Source organism: Toxorhynchites rutilus, chromosome 1 (genome assembly GCF_029784135.1).
Source record: "Toxorhynchites rutilus septentrionalis strain SRP chromosome 1, ASM2978413v1, whole genome shotgun sequence".
NCBI classification, from domain to species: Eukaryota; Metazoa; Arthropoda; class Insecta; order Diptera; family Culicidae; genus Toxorhynchites; species Toxorhynchites rutilus.
Window position 1 is genome coordinate 159,347,546 of NC_073744.1, and position 19,570 is coordinate 159,367,115.

General features: G+C 38.5%; 1 protein-coding gene across 2 annotated transcripts in view; it reads left to right on the forward strand.

The window, feature by feature from the left end:
• The first annotated feature begins 1,001 nt into the window (after window positions 1–1,001).
• Window positions 1,002–19,570, forward strand: part of LOC129768533 (mucin-2) — a 187,652-nt gene continuing 169,083 nt past the window's right edge. Inside the window, exon 1 of one of the 2 annotated variants that reach the window (XM_055770257.1) lies at window positions 1,002–1,734. The gene's annotated coding sequence lies outside the window, so the exon portion shown is untranslated. The remainder of the gene's footprint in view (window positions 1,735–19,570) is intronic. The other variant, XM_055770265.1, reaches the window with a different exon arrangement.

Consider the following 19,570-nt stretch of genomic DNA (forward strand, 5'->3'; position numbering starts at 1 on the left):
CGATGAACAAAACATGCTAAAACAAATTTACGCAAGGGTATTTTTTTTATAAAAGTACTCACTAGGAACAAACGTAATTTTTTGTTTTTCTAAAATATAAATCAACAATACCAAAATGGCAAAATGGTCTACTATTTACCTACTTTTACGTAGTATTGACTAGAATACCGGAATGTTTGAAAAAAACTTTTAATGTTGGATTATGTTGGGACTTTGATTTCAAATAAGAGTTGAGTTTTTTTGTGCGAATCAATTTATGATCAGATTGATTTTTTCATTTTTTTCAAATTCTCAATATAAGTTATAAACTAATATTTGTAGATTTTTATTAATATCTCCAGTAATACTTAAACTAGGTAACATGTATCAGAGACATATGTTTATGAACATTGAATTTTTTCAACATGCCAATCAAAGCTTGAATAATAGATTGTGTATGATTGTTGTGAACTGAATTTTATATGCATAATGGATCACATCGTACATACAAACAAGAGCACGGCGCACAATTAAATTAAGAGATGAGCATATTTTTCGAACGAGATCAATGCAAATAAGTAATTGAAGATAATGTCGCCTAAATTGTACTGAGTGGTATCAACATTCCGAAGTATTCAGTTTTGACAATTATGTCAATTTATTTTCAATTATTGTGGAGAAATTGGACACCTTCCTCGAAGCGTAATACCCAATCAGTTTTCTCTCCATTCTCCCCAAAGTGTCCTCACAGCCATCATAGTCTTTTTCAGCTGTCGAAGAGCATTCCAACACCCAACTGTTGGAGTCAATCCGAGCAGCAGCAACACCACGAGATGTGAGAGAAGCTGAGTGTGTTGTGGGTGTTCGCGAGAGGAGAGTGCGCGGCACGAGCTAAGCCCCACACGCGTGAGCGAAAAAACGAAACCACGCGTCGCCACGATCGGCACAGAAGAGAAGAAACATAAGGAGAAAAAAACATAAAATGTATCGTTGTTACCGCTTACGGCAGCTTTCAAGTCTTTGGGGCCTTTCTGGTAGGCTGCAGGAGTTCCCCCAAGCACCACGGTAGTTCAGTAGATCGACGACTTTTATCGGATAAGCAGCGATTTCCAGCGAGCTCCGCCCGCAGAGAAGTCTGCAGAGAAAAGTGTGAAAGGAAGAAAAGCACTCCTTAGAGTGAAGGTGTTGGGCGACCCCCCTAGGACTAGAACGGGTGCAACAGATTGTGCTTGGACTGTGGGCCTCCAAAGTGTATATGGGCATAGTCGAAGGAGGTTGATCGTTTAATCCGGGATTCTGAAGCCAAAAGAAAGTTTTTGTGGTGTTAGTGATCGAGTGATCCGCACTAGTATCGCGGGACCCCTTGACGCCGTGATCGCGTCCCTGTGGACGGATAAAAAAAAGTGCAGGAGTGCGCGCTGTGGAATTGTGGTGAAGGGTAGTGAAATTTGCTAGTCTCGTTGTGTAGGAAAGTGAATGTTGTTTGCAGCCAGTGTCGACCTTTTTTCTCACTCTCGGTCGTTTGTGCTGATAGCCGTCTGTGGTAGTGCATGTTTCCCAGAGTTCCGTAATAACCCCTGGTGAATGGAACCGTGACAGTGATTGCACCGAGCAAAACTAGGATACAGATAAGCAGCTCGAGCAGAGTGAAGTTTGAAGTGAGTTACTGCGAAGATTCCAGCAGGATATAACATTTGACGAAACCAAAAAAAGCAGTGTTTTCCCGAGATTGGTGTTCCAATGCAGCTGTTCAAAGTAAGTTCATAAAAATAGAAGAAAAATGGCATCGCTAGCGGACAACTGTCGCAATTATTTACGCAAAAGCGTGCGGTGCGATCAAGTGTATAAATTGATTAAAATCAAATCGACGAGTTCCAAATGGGTTGCCCTGTTCGGATGTCGGGTGGAGATGCCAAAATCGTTATTCGATTCGGTGGAAAGGCAGGGCGAGATGGGACGGACGTTCTCGTGAAATCGAGAGTGATCGCAGGCCATGACTCCAATCTGCCGCTGGCGGCTCGCTGCTTGCTGTTGCTGCTGCTGCTGTAGGCTACCGGAGCCCACCGACGACCGGTGCTCACAGTCTGTAGAAAGGAGGTCTCTCAAGCGCAAATTGCGCAACTTGCATCTGGTTGCCGTTGGATGAAATCTTGCACTCGTTAGCCATTGTGATGGTGGACGCTACTCGGGCAGAGACAGGCATACAAGGCGGGTTGGTGAGATTCTTGCGCGGTGCAGCGGAAGAATTGCACTGTGCCAAGAATGATTCTAGAATGGCTACGAGAGACCCAGTTGTGTGGATTTGATCCATTAGTTGTTCATTTCTTGGGTTTTGATTTTGGCTTGATTAGCTAAGAAAGATTGGAAAAAATTTTCTGCTCTAGTTCTTTGATTATGCAATGTGTACTCCGACGATTGTAACGATTCTAATTACACAATTTGGAAAGCTATCGTGTGCTCCTTTGTCTATACAGATCCTAGAAATCTTTCTAGGATCTGTATAGACAAAGCAGCATGCGATAGCTTTCCAAATTGTGGAATTATTCACCACGGCAGTTCAGTCATCATATTTATGTTTTCGTTTGTTAGAAGTGAAAAATTATCTAATTCAAACAGAAAAAAACTATAAGATTTGAACAACTTTCTTTTTAAAAAACTGTATTTTCGTGTCTGATCCTAGATTTTGCACGTAGTTTACAGAATTACGAAAATCATAGATTGTCTTGCCTCCAAAAAATCTTTTATAAGTTCATGATTCATCTCTCTACTGAGCCTGTAAAAATAAACGAATTAATAAAAAAAAAATGATTCATCTCTTTTCTCGATAACCTATCGATTCTTGTCGAAGTAGTGATTTATTAGTGTGCAACATTTTGCATTGATCGAGTTTTGTGCAAACGAATCGAGATGAAAAGATCGATATTCGCTGTCAAGCGCAATCTTGTCGGTTTGCCATTCGCCCAAGTACACAAATAGTAAGAAGTTGAAGGTGGTCCATTGCGTATATTTCACGAAGAGGGTGCAAGGCAACAGCAAATCTATTGCAATCGTCTAGCATTAACCTTTTCAATCGCGAAAAAATTCCGCGTGAATGGCATTTATGGTTAACTAGCTAACCCGGCAAACTTCGTCCCGCCCAATCGCAGAACTATTCATTGATTGATCCTCTAATCTACCCTTTAAAATTACCTTTTACTGTAACATTCCTAGTACTTCTAGCAAAACTCGACATTATAATATCAGATTATTTTCAGACACAATTCTCGTTCAAGATATTTCAACCACTTGCAAATAACATGTTTCTTCGTTACGTTACATGCTAAATTTGGTTTTATTTGCTTGATTAATTCTCGAGTAATGCAGAAATTTGTGTTTCATTTGTATGGCAGCCCCCCCTTAGAGAGGGGGGTGGAGTGTCTAACCACCATAGAATTATTTGTTGCACCCTGAAACCTCCATATGCCTAATTTGGTTTCATTTACTTGATTAATTCTCGAGTAATGCAGAAATTTGTGTTTTATTTGTATGGCAGCCACCCCTAAGAGAGGGGGGAGGGGTATCTAACCACCATAGAAACATTCATTGCACCCTAAAGTTTCCATATGCCTAATTTGGTTTAATTTGCTTGATTAATTCTCGGGTAATGCAAAAATTTGTGTTTCATTTGTACGGCAGCCCCCTCTAAGAGAGGGGGAAGGAGTATCTTATCACCATAGAAACATTTATTGCATCCTAAAACCTCCACATGCCAAATTTGGTTTCATTTGCTTGATTAATTCTCGAGTAATGCAGAAATTTGTGTTTCATTTGTATGGCAGCCCCCCCTTAGAGAGGGGGGAGGGGTCTCAAAATATCACGAAAACCTTCCCCGGCCCCAAAAACCCCTACATACCAATTTTCATGTCGATCGGTTCAGTAGTTTCCGAGTCTATAAGAATCAGACAGACTGACAGACATCACTCCATTTTTATATATATAGATAGATAGATAGATAGATATCGAAACTCTAATTAAGCAAGATTCATAACTCGCTGAAAAGTTTCCATGTAAGAAATGTGTGATCGACTAAGGTTTTTTTATTCATGAGAAATAGCTCAACATTAGATTCAATAATATTAATCTAATAATAATCTAATGTTAATCTAATAATTCAATAATAAACATTCATGTTTTTGTTCGGAACCTAACGCCATGTGACTTTAGGGTTCGATCGAATATTATTTGCAGCTGTCTAATTTCTGCGAAATCGCAAAAGACAGCTGTCACTAAATGAATCAAGTCGCAACAGCCGGAACCGTTTTCTAAAAATATACCGAACTAATTCGTCATTCCTATATAGCATTGACTCTAAACTTTTACAACATTAGATAATTTACGTTGAAATTAAAAACCGTTGTTTTGATACACTTTATTTTACGCTTTGCTTCAAATTTCATGTTGCTGTTTCTATTTACATTTTTTTCGTAATACAAAGCTGTGTTTGTGAACCAATGCTAATCTTGTGTTGTCTCCAAAATTCGATTAATTTCTCGTCTCGTCGATTTTGATTCAAGAGAATCTCATAAAGATATTTATGAATAAAGGGAACAAGGAACTTCGAGTCGAGGAATCATTTCTCATGACCAAGTATTCATCATGTATTTCGTCGGGAAGATTAGCCACATCAAGGTAGATAGAAAATTTATTGCGGACTAAAGCAGCATGTTTCTTCTAACGTCAGTTCGGGAACATACATCTGCTTATGTAGGGAATCCAGATTAGCAATAATTTCCCATCCGTGATCCGAATCTAGTTCGTTCGCTCCTTTATCAGTCATACCGTAGAGCATCTCGAACATCGTGATATTTCCTGTACTGACTTTCAAACGCAATCTCTTTTGTAGCGAATGATTTGGACGATTTTGAAGTGGTGATATTAGTGTTAAAGACAGAAAAAAGCGTCCGGGTCAACCGAAAATGTTTCTAGACGAAGAAATAGATCATGATTCATGTCAAACACAAAATGAGCTTTCAGAACCATTGGGTGTAACTCGACAAGCTATTTCTAAACAAGTTAAAGCCGCGGAATACATCGAAAAGTAAGAAATCATGTTTCATACGAATTGAAATGAGATGTCGATTTTGCATGTCCGAAATGCTGTTTGTACGGCATAAATGAAGTCTTTTTGTATCTAATCGCTACCGGGAACGAAACTTGGATTAACCACGACAGTTCAAAACAGTTAAAGCCTGGCCAAAGATCAATGGCGACTGTTACAGGCAACAATTGGTCCACTTAAAGCGAGCCATTGCCGAAAAACGTTGTTATTTTGTGATGAGACACAAGTCGATAATATTACATCATGACAACGCTCTGGCTCGTGTTGCTGTTCGACTATTTGGAAAATAGCGGATGGGAAATCCTGATTCACCAGCTTTATAGCCCATACCTTGTCTTGTCTTGTCTTGTCTTGTCTCTACCGTTTTTTTTCGATCGATGCAGAACGCTTCGAGTAGAACACGCTTTACTTCATGACAGGGTATCAAAAATTGGCTGGATTCATTCATGGCTTCAAAAGATGAACCTTTCTCACGTGACGGAATCCATAAATTGCCAGAAAGATGGAAAAAGTAGTGGCTAGCGAAGATCAATACTTTAAATAATGTATTAATTAATTTATCATTCAAATAAACGAATTAAGTTCAGATTGTTTTTGCCTGCCCTGTAACTTCAAGTTTAGTGAATGAAGATACTGAAACATCCGGGTCAAGATAGGCGAGACGCTTCTGCTAGCGCAGATACATCAATTGACGAAATGGCAAGCCTGATTCCTAGAAGTTACTGAAATTTCTGAAAAGTGAGCAGTGGAATATATTTACAAAAATGTTCATTTATTCATAGATAACATTTGACCTAGAAAAAAGAAAGCTCACTGATTTGTGAGGTTATAATCGTACTAATCATGTTCTATTTGAAACTTACCATTCTGTTTCAGATTCGAAGCAACTACAATAAATATGGTCAAATACAGTGATGTCGTACATTTCAAGTTATCCACAACAGCTTATATAATTCTTTTTTACTATGAAGCGCCCCTGATCATTAAACATTGTGTAAAGGTGCTTGGAAGTTACATTTTTGAAGTTGGAGTGCGGTGAATGGGAGTGTGTGAAGTTCAGTAATCTGGACCTCCCGAAGAAAGGGACGACACTGAAAAAAGGGTCCCCTACAACTAAAATTCGCACTATTTTCGTGCTTTTTATCTCATAAACTACGAGTCGTGTTTGTTCTACATCGCGTTCTTGCCAACCAAGGTGTGTATATGCATACTAAAGGTGTGACCGTGTCGTCAATAAGGGCGCGAGGGGAAACGGTATAAATATACAGAGGATTGTGGAAAGGGATTTGACTGCAAAACGCGGGAAAGATATTACTGTCAAGTTTGGCTCTGATGAACATTATTATTTTCCATCACCAACCGACACCGAGAGTCGATTTGTTCTCTTGAGCTGAAACATAAAATAAGATAGAGTATATTACAAACCTGGCTTTAAGCGTAAAAGACTTACCTTTCAACTTTTCAATGCTTTTATTGCCACAGTTCCAGTCATTTTAACATTACAATTTTGCTCTTTTCAATCAACTCTCTCACCCTGCAGAAATTCAGAATAGGAATAACCAAAACAATTCCACACACAAAAAGCAAAAAAAAAAAATTGCAAATATTGTTGATTGTTTACACACACTGCGGAAAAAATCCAAGATGGCTGAAAGGCCTTTCTCATAAGTCGCGGTACCGTATTATCAAATTTTTCGAATTTTCCCATTTTCCTTCAGAGTTTTCCGAAAATTTTCAATTGTCATGTTTGGTTGGAATATGTTTGGTTGGAATATGTTTGGTTTAAATAGTATATATATATTATTTTTATGGGACTTTTATGGAGTGTCGAACTACTATAGAAACGTTTATCGATCCCTAAAACCTCTTTATGGTAAGTTTGATTCCATTTGTTTGATTAGTTCTCGAGTTGTTCTGCAACCTTCCCTCCCCCTTCTTTAAAGAGAGGAAAAGAGTGCCAAACCACCATAAAAACATTTGTTGTTCCCTGAAACCTACATATGCCAAATTTGGTTCCATATGCGTGATTAGTTCTCGAGTTATGCAGAAATTTGTGTTTCATTTCTATGGCAGCCCTCCCTAAGAGAGGGGGGAGGAGTATCTAACCACCATAGAATCATTTATTGCACCCTAAAACCTCCACATGCCAAATTTTGTTTCATTTGCTTGATTAATTCTCGAGTAATGTAGAAAATTATGTTTCATTTGTATGGCAGACCCAACCTCCCCCAATGTCAAAATCACTCAAAATTTCCGACATCGCACTTCGTGTTTCTTTTCTGATTGAAATTAGTTGTTAGGCAGTCCACATTTGGGGAGGATTTGATTTTTTTACAGACGAGGGGTATTCCTTAAGAAAACAATAAATAGACTGTCCGTCTGTTCGTCTCACTCCCACTGGCAACTATCTATTCCACATCACCAGTATCATTATTTTATTAACTAAAATTTTCTTCTAACAAATAATTTACTTGTGGAGACGATCTGGCGTAGTGGTAACATCCATGCCTCTCACGCTAAAGTTTACGAGTTCAATTCTCACTCCCGACATTCTTCCAAAAATGAAAGTAGAAAGTGACGAACTAACCAAAACGTGTTGAAAGTCACTATAATAGAGACAAAAAAAAATTTACTTCTTGGTACATGCTACACAACGCTTTCATGTTAACTTATACACCCGAATATAAGCACCAGTGTGCTAAAAATTTCGAAATCGAGCCACTCAAAATGCTGAATATCGAAGACGCAAAAATTAAATCTGCATATGAAATCACTTATGATTTTCAGTTTTTGTCAGGGCTATAGAAATGTTTTAGATACTCATTGGTAGGAACATGAAATTCAAAATGCAACTAAGGTAAATGATTTTAGTTTGTCCAGTCGAGAATATGGTTTGTCCACTTTTTTTAATGCTCTAATTCAGCACACCTTTGTCAAATCAGGTATTCGAATGTTTCAAAACACATAAATAAAATTGTCTTTTTCATGATTTACAGTAGTTTTATATTATATTTTTACGGAATCACATGTTTTAATGGATTATAAAAAACACTATGTATTAGTGTCCATGCGCCCCTCATTCGAGCTAACTTTTAATCGATCACCAGATGATAATTTGGCACGTATTCAGACCCCTTCTGGATTGTTACACTTACCAATATTATAAACATCATGCTTGCACACCCTTTGTATCAGATTTACATAGCTAAACCATTAAATTAACGCATTTTGATGAACTCAATTCCGATCATGAGTTGTCCAATTCAATAATGTTGTTTTGTCCACATGATTTCCATGGCAACCGCTTGGCGCGCTGCAGTTTGTTTATTGTGTCCTTCGCGCATAGCAGAAATAAAGTTTGTCTGTGTTGAGTGTGTTGAGGTGAACACTTTTAAAATGCCCAAGAAAATGCAATATTCTGAAGAAAGCCTAAATTATGGATGGATCAATATGATGACGGTGTACTCAAGCAATTATAAATGCAACATCTACTTGAGTATTCGAATGTTTTCATTCAAAAATGGTGATTTCTAAAGCCGGACAAACCATGATCATTTTTTGGACAAACCAAGATCAGAGGTGGTCAAACCATGATCATAATTTCTCTTTGAGGAAAATCGTTGAAAAACTTTAAAATTTGAATAATTTCAACGCCTTATGGTAGTATTAGCAACTAGAGATCATTTATACATTTACAAATAAATCGCGTGTCCATATTACCATCACTGTCCGTCTTACCCACGCTTTCCCTACATCGATCCATCTATGTAAACCTGAACGACAATTTTGATATCGTATGTGTGTTTTAAAAAGTGGAGATAAGATTCAAGATTCTAAGTTCCTCAGTGTGGGTTGCATTTTTCACATGGAATTCACCAATGCTTGTTTTTGACAAAATAAACGTGATTTGTAACCGCAGCAAAACTATCAAAGCGGAGCATAAACCCGAAAACACTAATCACATGGATACGTGCTCGCCTGCCCGCCATTGCGTTGCGGTGATTGTTTTTTTTTTTCACAACCGAAATCTACGAATCCAGCCATTCATGCATTCACCGCAAATGGAACATTTCTATGTAACAAGTGCAGTTTATGAGACAGCCACGAAGAGTGAGAGGCTGCTTCGATCGCGCGTCTCTTCGCCGGTGCACTTGGTTAACTCACTGTGAGTGTATAGTTTATGCATGGCTATTGGTTTTCAGGAAGAAAAATGACGTCCCAGTGCGATGGGGAAAGACGACGATGGCGACGAGCGGAGGATATCGAACAGTTTCGTACTGTTGCTGTGAGACTAGCGATGGTGTTGTTTAACTAGTTGCGAATGCAAAGCAAACGAGGGGAAAAGATAAAAATAATATGCTGTGCACATGGAGCTCACTTTCATACCGCTAAAGGTGAACTGCTGCTACCCTGCTACTAGCAGAGCAACTCTCCATTCAGCAGTGCAATATATATTCACCTGTCTACTTCAGTGATTTCCGTGCGTTCCTGCGCTCAAAGACCGGGGTATGAAGGAGGACCGGGTCCGGTTCGGGTTGCCACCCTCTCTCTTTCTGTATGGTTTAGATAAGCGTACACGAATACTAGCAATATTTCTGAAGGCCAACTTCAGCAGAAATATACTGGAATTAAGTGCTAAACAGTTCAGGCATAGAGACCCTGTCAACAGAGCATGTTGTTCAGTGGAATATAATCGGTTTTTTGTTTACCACTTCGAGAGGACGCACAGAGTTCGTCGTTCGGGGACGTTTAGGTCTTTTGTCTTGTTGGACTTGTTTGCTGATATGCAATCGCCAGGATGAGTCCAGGAAGTCTAGCTGGGCTTTGATTATATACTATAATTGAGTTGCGGGTTGACGTGCGAAGCTGGTCACCGGTTTGACCGAGCAAGGCCGTCTTTATGGGTTTAACCAGTGGTTCAAGTGGTCGCTTCACTTTCTAAATGAATCAAAATTTTCTGCTACTAGCTATTTGCAATCGATAATTCGTTACGTTGTCGATTTGTTGATTCACGGGGACAACTTTCGAGGGACGACCAAGGCACGCAAACAGCGAATTGCAAAATGTGCGAGTCGGATTTGCGTTACGGAGGTACCCATCATGACTGCAAAACTAGCCCATTGTTTGGGTATTATTTTTACGTTTGGGGGTGGGTGATCAAAACATTTCGGTGTGTTGTTTCAGTCACTTTCGCAGGCGTGGCAAGAGAAAGGCTTCCGTTTATTTAATTGTTATTGATTTTGACACAAGCGACACAATGTTCCGATTTCAAATACTTGATAACACAGATGTGATAAGCTATGATTTTTTTTATCTATTGGGTTGCCCGAAACGTAATGACCGATTTTGTTCATTACAAATAAAAAACATTTTTTGTACATAGAATGATCGCTCAGAGATGGAATTTAGATCATTTTAGAGATTAAACTCTGAAGTTTTGAAATATTTTGAGAACAATTTTTTATCTTGGTGTGTGTAGATGTAGTGGAGAAAAATGTCGGGAAGGGGTAAAAGAATAATTTCTTCAATGATTTTTTGGACTAACACAATTTTTTGCCAACTAATTCAATAGCAAATTATGATTACAGGTCGGATTCGATTATATACAGACTCGATTATGTATGATTGGATTATATACAATTTTAGACTCGATCATACACAGATACTGTTTTAATTTCAAATATGACTTATTTCAAGAGAAAAAAAATCCGTGATTTTGGTAGATTTTAGTTGAAGATTCACCAGAAATTGTTTAAAATTATATTGCAGCGAAATAAAAAAAGATAGAAGTTGGGTGTCAAAGAATGAATTGTAGAGCGTTTAGAAAGTTTCAATTTGGTTGATAGAAATATTCATGTTTATTATGAATTTTTGGATGAAATTAAGAGTAACTCCTTAAAAACCACAAACTTTGAACTTTTTTACTTCTAAAATGTTACTTAAATCCCTTTTTATTTTGATTTGTTGTGCAACGTAAGAACTTCACGACATTTACTAAGACGCGACGCGAGACAAGACAAACACTTATTGTTCATACTATTTAAATGGTTTAAAAATTACCTAAAATGTCGACCGGTTTCGGGTGCGAAGCTGCCCATCTACGGTACAATGTCCGACTGATTACTCGTTGTCTTCGTACGTGTTGTGTAGTCGTCCGAAGGTTGAAGAGTTAAGTTACTGAATTCTCAGCTTCGTTAGGTTGAACAAACATGATGTGATGGGAGGATCATCTTCATTCATCAGCGGCTTCTGGGAGTGCTGATGAACATTGATTCCCATGCGTTAAGTTGTGTTGACTTTCGGCCGTATTTTATCAGCTTTGCTTTCGTCCAATCGATGTTGTGGTCAAGGCTGGTGGTGTGTACCGCTACTGGTGAGTCATTTGGTTTGCTGTTATTCACTGCCGTTCTATGCTCGTACCTTAACTTTTCGAAGAGTTTACCCGATATATACAGCAGGGCAATCTCGGCACGGTATTTCATAAATCTCGGATTGCTCATCGGGAGAAATCTTGTACTTCAGGTTACATAGCAAATCAAATCGAAGAGTATTTTCGCTTTTGTACACTATGTGTAGTGCTTGTCTTTTAAGTGTGTTTTTGGTCGGATTCGTCATTTTGGGGTAGAATGGCAGAGTAATTCTCTTTATGTCGTCTATCTCCGGTTGTAGTGTTGTGATGTCTAGTGTGTATTTTTTGCGTTTGTGTTTTCGAAGAATCCTTTCCACAAATTCCTTCCCGTACCAATTTACTGTGGCCGCTTGGAAAATATTTTCTTTTTATTTCGCAAACTCTTCTTCTTCCATGGGAACATTGTAAAGGCGATGTGTTCATTTATTACTTAAATCCACTGTTTTATATACTAATTTAATATTATATACAGTGAAAATAACTCGAAGACTGTATATAATCGAGTCCGTGCTGTATCATGGTTCCGAATTTGAAAGTCTCCACCAGACGTCGACACTGTACATATGTCATCGCGGATAACAATAGTGTCCATTTTATTCATATCGCTGGTGAATGAATAAATTTGCTATAATAGGTGAATATGGCACTGAGTGAGGTTCGAAACTTCGCTGTTCTTTGTACAGTAGAATCTCGATTATCAGTGGAATAGTTTGCCTGGGCGTGTATACCAGTGGTCAAAACAACTAGAACGAAAGAGTAAGAACCTACCACGCACTGAAAAATTCCAAAAGCTCCCTGGTAACTGTGGAAACTTTTATTATATATCCATCGATGAAGCAGAGTGTTTGACGTAGAATGACGTAGAAGAAAACAGATACAAGAAGAAAACAGGGTACAAGTTAAGAAACGGAAAATTAATCGCATCGCGAAAATTGTCCAATTTGAAGCACTTGTCCAGCCGTTTCCTAATGGGTTTACGAGATATTCGCATCAATTAATTTGATTGATCCTGAACAATTTATTCCAATGAAGTAAATTATATATTTTATGAATCTAACTATCGAACAATTGAAAAATATCTAGCATAGTCTAAACGAAAATCCCGCGTTCTGATTGGTCGATTGATACAAGTAGCCCATGCCCTCTCAGTTGCTTATTTCACAAGCATACGAGACTGTGCAATGAAACATGCATTTCGTTTGATGTTTTGCTGCTTCAGATCCCATGTTTCGATTGTGCCAATTTGCGCTCCCCAGTTTCGGCGTTTAAAAGGAGTAAGTGGCATTAATTCTGCCGTGCAGCAACCATAAAAGCCGGTGTTTAGTGTTATTCTAGATAGCGGCCAGTGTATGTTGACTGTTGCCTAGGTTACCTTGGTTACTTGAAATTATTACGACGATGTTGCTTGGTACGACCCAACTGACATTTGGCATATACTGAAATTTCAGTATTATTGACTTTTAACTTTTCGAAACATAATTATAATTCTATTTTACTTCTCACTAAATGTTAGGTTTTTATTATTCTGAGCACTAGAATTATATAAGTTGAACTTTTTCCTTTCACTAAAACATCTAATAGATACGAATCACACAAATTACATCGTTTATTTCAATTCTGGTTCGGCCAAAAAGGTAAATAAACAAAGCCCAAGTCACGAAAACGTTTGCTCTTTTTATAGGTGAAACATTTGACAGCACGGGGAAACAGGTGCAAGAAATTTGTTTTTCAAACAAAATGCACTTGAAGAATAAATTTGACTGACTCCGCATGAGGTGCAAACTAGTCGACCATGAATCATGTTCAGTAGAAGAAAAATATTGCAACGCAAGTTCCGCAAGATACTCTGACAAAAACAGCCAACTTGTTCATTCGCGTTGACAGCATCGAGCTTTGGGTGTTCGATTTGGGAAGGGAACATGATAATATATTATATATATATAATATATAGCACCATCCATAATTCTTCCATCCTCGCTCGATTTTATTACTGGTGCAGTGAACAAACAATACCCAACAATCAACCTAAACAGTCCTTTTTAGGGCTACCAAAATATTAAAGGGTGTGTCACATCAAATTGCATCACGGAAAAAACGCTGTAGAAATTCGCCCAGTAGACCGATCCTTTTGAAAATTTTAGACAGTAAAATAAAAACTATTAAACAACTTTTGGCATTTTCTTTTTATTCATACTTCGAGCCCAAGCCCGTATGCTCGCGACTTCCTCTTTACCCCGTCCATAAGGTTCTGTACAACGTCAGGTTGTAGTTTTTTTTGAACAGAAATCCATTTTCTCTTGAAGTCCGCCTCCGATTTGACAACTTTTGGGTTCTTCCGGAGGGCCTGCTTCATAATCGCCCAATATTTCTCTATTGGGCGAAGCTCCGGCGCGTTGGGCGGGTTCATTTCCTTTGGCACGAAGGTGACCCCGTTGGCTTCGTACCACTCCAACACGTCCTTCGAATAGTGGCACGAAGCGAGATCCGGCCAGAAGATGGTCGGGCCCTCGTGCTGCTTCAATAGTGGTAGTAAGCGCTTCTGTAGGCACTCCTTTAGGTAAACCCGCCCGTTTACCGTGCCGGTCATCACGAAGGGGGCGCTCCGCTTTCCGCAAGAGCAGATGTACTTTTTGGAAAACTTGGATAGTTTCTGCTTGCGAATCTTCTCCGGAACTGACGAAAGTTCGCTTTGACGTAGGTTTCATCGTCCATTACCAGGCAATGCGGCTTCGTCAGCATTTCGGTGTACAGCTTCCGAAATTTTCCAAATTTACGAAAAATTGACAGTGAAGCATGGCCAACGTGATATATACACTCTTATCTGAAAGCGGAAGATATAATTCCTAAAAATTAAATATCTACAGCGTTTTTTCCGTGATGCAATTTGATGTGACACACCCTTTATCTAAGAGTTTCATAATATAATTATTCAAACATATCTAAAATAAATATGCCACAAACAGCCTGATGTAATCATACGGCAACTATGCGGTCGTGTCTCCACCCCCCCTCTCTAAGGGGGGCCTGCCATACAAATGAAACACAAAATTCTAAATTACTCGAGAATAATTCAAGCAAATGAAACCACATTAGGCATACTGAGGTTTTAGGGTGCAATAAATGTTTCTATGATGGTTAGACTCTCCACCTCCCTCTCTAAGGAGGGGCTGCCATACAAATGAAACTTAAATTTCTGCATTACTCGAGAATTATTCAAGCAAATGAAACCAAATTCGGCATATTGAGGTTTTTGGGTGCAATAAATTTTTCTATGGTAGTGAGACTCTTCAACACCCTCTCTAAGGGGAGGGCGGGGGGTTCTGGGCTGCCATACAAATGAAACACAAATTTCTGCATTACTCGAGAATTAATCAAGCAAATGAAACCAAATTAGGCATGTGCAGGTTTTAGGAAGCAATAAATATTTCTATGGTGGTTAGATACTCCTCCCGCTCTCTAAGGAATGGAGAGGGAATCCTATTAAAAAAATTACTCATATTTCAACCAAAAATGTTCCAACCAAACATGACAATTGAAAATCGGAAAACTCTAAAGGAAAAAGGGAAAATTCGGAAAATTAAATTCCTATATGTTCTACAATCACATGAGGACAAGCGCTGTTAGTCCATTTGATGTTTGCGCTAGCGAAATTGATCTTTGCTCGAAACTGGAAATGGATTTTAATGTGATGAAACGCACTCCTATATCTTCTTCTATCTACACCAAAAAAAAAAAAGGATCGCCGGATATGTTGATAAGAGCAGAACTCGAGGAAGAAATTGTTCGATTTAGGGCTGTCTTTATTCTATCATATTTTCTGTATAAAACATTTATTCCATGTAACGGAGAAACATGTTATTTGCAAGTGGTTGAAAAATCTTGAACGAGAATTGTGTCTGAAAATAACCTGATATTATAATGATGAGTTTTGTTAGAAATACTAGGAATTTTATAGTAAAAAATAAATTCAACGGGGTCGAAGAGAAGATCAATCAATGAGCAGTTCTGCGATTGGACCCATGAACTTGCTCATAGTAAGAAAACGTTTGAAGGAATTGATAACAAAAAAAAAATTGGGTGGGACGGAGTTTGTCGGTTCAGCTAGTATACATATATTATACTGCATATAGCGATATAACGATGCTCATTATATCAATATATGACTCAATCCATCAACGATATATAAAGTCGAGTTTTTACATGTTATACAATTTTGGATACACATGGTGCATACTTTTATTGATATTTTATACGATTGTGGTTGAATACGAATACATATGTGATTTAGCATGTGCAAAAGTTATAGGATTTAATGTTTGCTGGGTTGATACATCTTCAGCCGGTTCATAACCTCAAGTGAACTCTTGGTGTAATTATGGGCCTAGGCCTGGTCCGATCAAAAGACCACATCCTCCTTCGCGTGATATTTCTTGTTGAAGACGGCAATTTCCGGCAGGCACTTCGTAATGTATATCTTCCCGTTCAGCGCAAATCTCGAGAGAAAGAGCCACGGTTTGGACATTTTCTTGTCGCTGATCGGCGGCCTCAGAAGAACTTCTTTCGGAAATTTGGTATGGAAGATGTATTTGACGTCATCGCTTACCTCCTTGTTGAGGGACGTTAAGTACCCGTCATCTGCCAGCAGGGTTGCCAATAATATTGTTCAACTAACTGGAAGAGTGCTTTTAAAAAACTGAAAGAAAACTGGATCCTCCAAATCCGTTTTATTTTAAGAAGATCGGCATTTATTCATCTAAAATGATTCTTTTACCCGTTCCGATGATTGAGAAATAGAAACTCTTTCAAAGCTTTGTGTAGCATTTCTATGTAGGTCATGAAACGGGGAAATTAAACCATTAATAATTCAAATCATTCAAGCAGATAAAAATGAAAAAAAACGAGTTTATTTGGGTAAAACATGAAAAATCTATTAATTATTGCTTCATGTTCATAAAATCGGTGATGAATACACACACTGCACGCTAATCGTATTGAATTCGAAAGCATTAGCTGGAGAAAAATATAGGAAGATTGGAAGGTTGAGGGAGAGATAATATTTATACATTGTAAATATATTTTACATAAAATGGGTAAAACTAAAGCTGAAGATTTGGGTTTAACTGTTTGACTGGATCGGGGAAAAAAACTAAGAGAATCTAGTTTTAACTGGATAACTGGCAACCCTGCCTGCCAGTTGTGCTCCAGCGTAAAATAGGTCTAGAAAGAATGGTTTGGAATTATGTTTTTCACCAGCACCTTTATCCGTTCCTTCTAGGTGATTGCTTGCTGTTCAGACTGAACTGAGCGGCTGGCCTCCACTGACGCTTCCGCAAAAAGTGCGCTACACATACAACGTCACGTCACCGTATCGTCAACATAAACGAATGAAATGTCAAATATTCTCCCATGGAAATCGTACGGTCGCATTCACATATACCAACAACGGCAATTTCGGTGTCGGCAAAATAAATCCTAGAGTTGACGGAACGGTGACGGTACGTTGTATGTGTAACGCACTTAAGGTGAAGGTGGAAGCTAGCCACAATGGCGATCATTTCTTTCATTTCCCTCCCTCACCCCTCTCCCGAAAATTAATAATTTTGTGAAACAGTGTGAAAAAAATGATTATTTTCGCACACCTCCCTTCAAGTAATATCAACCAAACTCTAATGAATTACTCACAAGATATTAAATTTTCATCTGCTGTCGCACTGTATAGTGAAAAACGTCGGAAAACTCGAGCAAGTGCTCTGAAAGTTAAATTTTGATTATTCAATCTTCGGCAATTTTGTTCGTATTGGTGAAGGCATCGTTATTTTTTCGACACTGATGCCAGACAACATCATCGAAACGTCGAAAACCACTCAATAAAATGTTATTTCTGAGTCATAGTGTTTCAAGTCATGAAAATCAATAGAATAAAATTGTGTTGATATCAATGCAATTATTATTTTTACGTTTAATGGGTCTAAAATGTTAGTTTTAACAACTTTAACATTGGTTGAGAAAATTGTATTGCAGATCTCGGAACACTGCCACGGCTACCTATGCTTTCAAAAAACGGAAAAGTATTACATTCAATCAGAATGCCTCGGCTGACGACGAGAATGGTTAAGGCTCTCCAACGTGAATATGTGAAAACAATACGATCAACGAAGGAAAATATTAAGTAATTATCAACATCGAATTGCTATGCGGAAGAACTTGTTAATACCAAAAGAGCCCCAATTCGCATGTGTTATAAATTTGCTCATGTTACGCTCGCGTATAATCAGAATTTTACTTCATATGCAAATGCACCTTCTATATATATTTATATTTGCAATTGTTAATCGGAACATATCGTTCATACATTTTACTAGTATTGAATTGTTATTTTTTTTCAAATGTATTCAAAGACTCGTGTCAATGAAGCGCCACACAGTCTGATAAGTGAATTAATCTATTTACGTGTGCTTTGCTCTTCTCTCACAAACACTATTACTCCTTTTTACACGTGGGTTTACCTATACTACTACAATGGCTAGCTTCCACCTTCACCTTAAAAATGTACATTTTGGCCAGGTACTTTTTCTTTGGGTTTTCTCTTCAGTTTCTGCTGCTCATTACGGTCGCGTAGCACTGTTTCCGCCATATCTGCTGAGATCAACTGATAACGCAAAAGGGTTGTTAGGATTGGTGATGCATAGGTGAATTCACCGTCAGGTTGCAGGATAATTGCAAGAACAATCTTGCATACGTTAGCTCGCAAAAATCTCGAATAATTTTCGGCACCGAAAATCTGTTTCTCAAAGCGTTCAATGCTTCTCCTATCAAACGTCCGAGGTTTTCAGAGTTTTGCAAGTCTTTAATCCAACATTAAGGAGAGCTATGAATAAATTGATGTGCAACGACAGAAACAATGTTATTTACATTTTATTACAATGCAATTTTTAGAAAAATCCACTATATCTCCGCAGAGACCGACGTGAGCCAGACGAAAAGTTCATTGTCGATGCCCTGGTTCGACCGGGGCTCAACATGTTAAAGAGTTCTTTTACCTTACAACAGATCATGCAAACTAGATTGAAATTTAAGGAAATCCTGTTATGAACTGAGATTGGGAGAAATATGATAGGAAAAAAGTCCAAGATGGTTTGTTCTTTTCGAGAAAGTAAGTCAGTTTATATACTCTGGAACAGTTCATGTGTAGGGAATCAATCATTCTTGAAAGTTATCTATTCTTGTGTCTGATAGACTCGTTTGTTACGATCTGCTCATCTCTTTTGCTTTCTTCGAACAATTATGTTGCTCTACTAATCTACTAATGATTTGGAAAGTAATACATAAACTTGTGGCTTAAAAAAACAAATTGATCACACAGCATCATTCTTCTTCGCAACTCTTCCTTGTTACTTACTGTCAAACATTAGCTGAAAATGTATGTGAACTTTCTCTAGCCGAGAGACAATGCCTTTTTTCGGTTGGCAACAGTTTTGTTATGGCGATACACGATACACACTGCATGCAAAGTATGCAGTTTTAATACAAAATTTCCCATCTACGATCTTATTGCACACGTACACGCATTTGTGCGGCTCAATTGGCGGAAACTCAAGCATATGTCGATTATCCCCCTCTTGGTGGTGGTCTTCTTCTCAGCGGCTGCATTGGAACACTTTCTCGACAGTTGCACCCCGTAGATGGGCATCTTCGAAAGTTATTTCTTCTGTTCCTGCTGCCGCTGCCGCACGGCTGCTGATGCATTTCCTACTCAATTATTCATACTCGAGCGGCATGCATTCCGTATGATCTTGCCCGCGTCTATTATCGATGAATGGATTGCGAATTAATTATTCACCAATGAAATGTTCCACGGTCCAAGGCGGTGTCAGACCGTTGTGAATGAGTCAAAATTTCTGCAACTGGGCGTATTCGTTCTTTACGAGAAAGCTCTGAAAAAATGCAAACGAAACCCACTCGGCTCAACAACCTTGACCAAACACCGTGTTTGTTCGCCACGCCGACAGGGGGCAAAATTTTCGTTTCGTAATCGCTTTCCGGCCTCAGTTCCGGCTTCAGGCAAATTTAGCGAATCAGTCGCT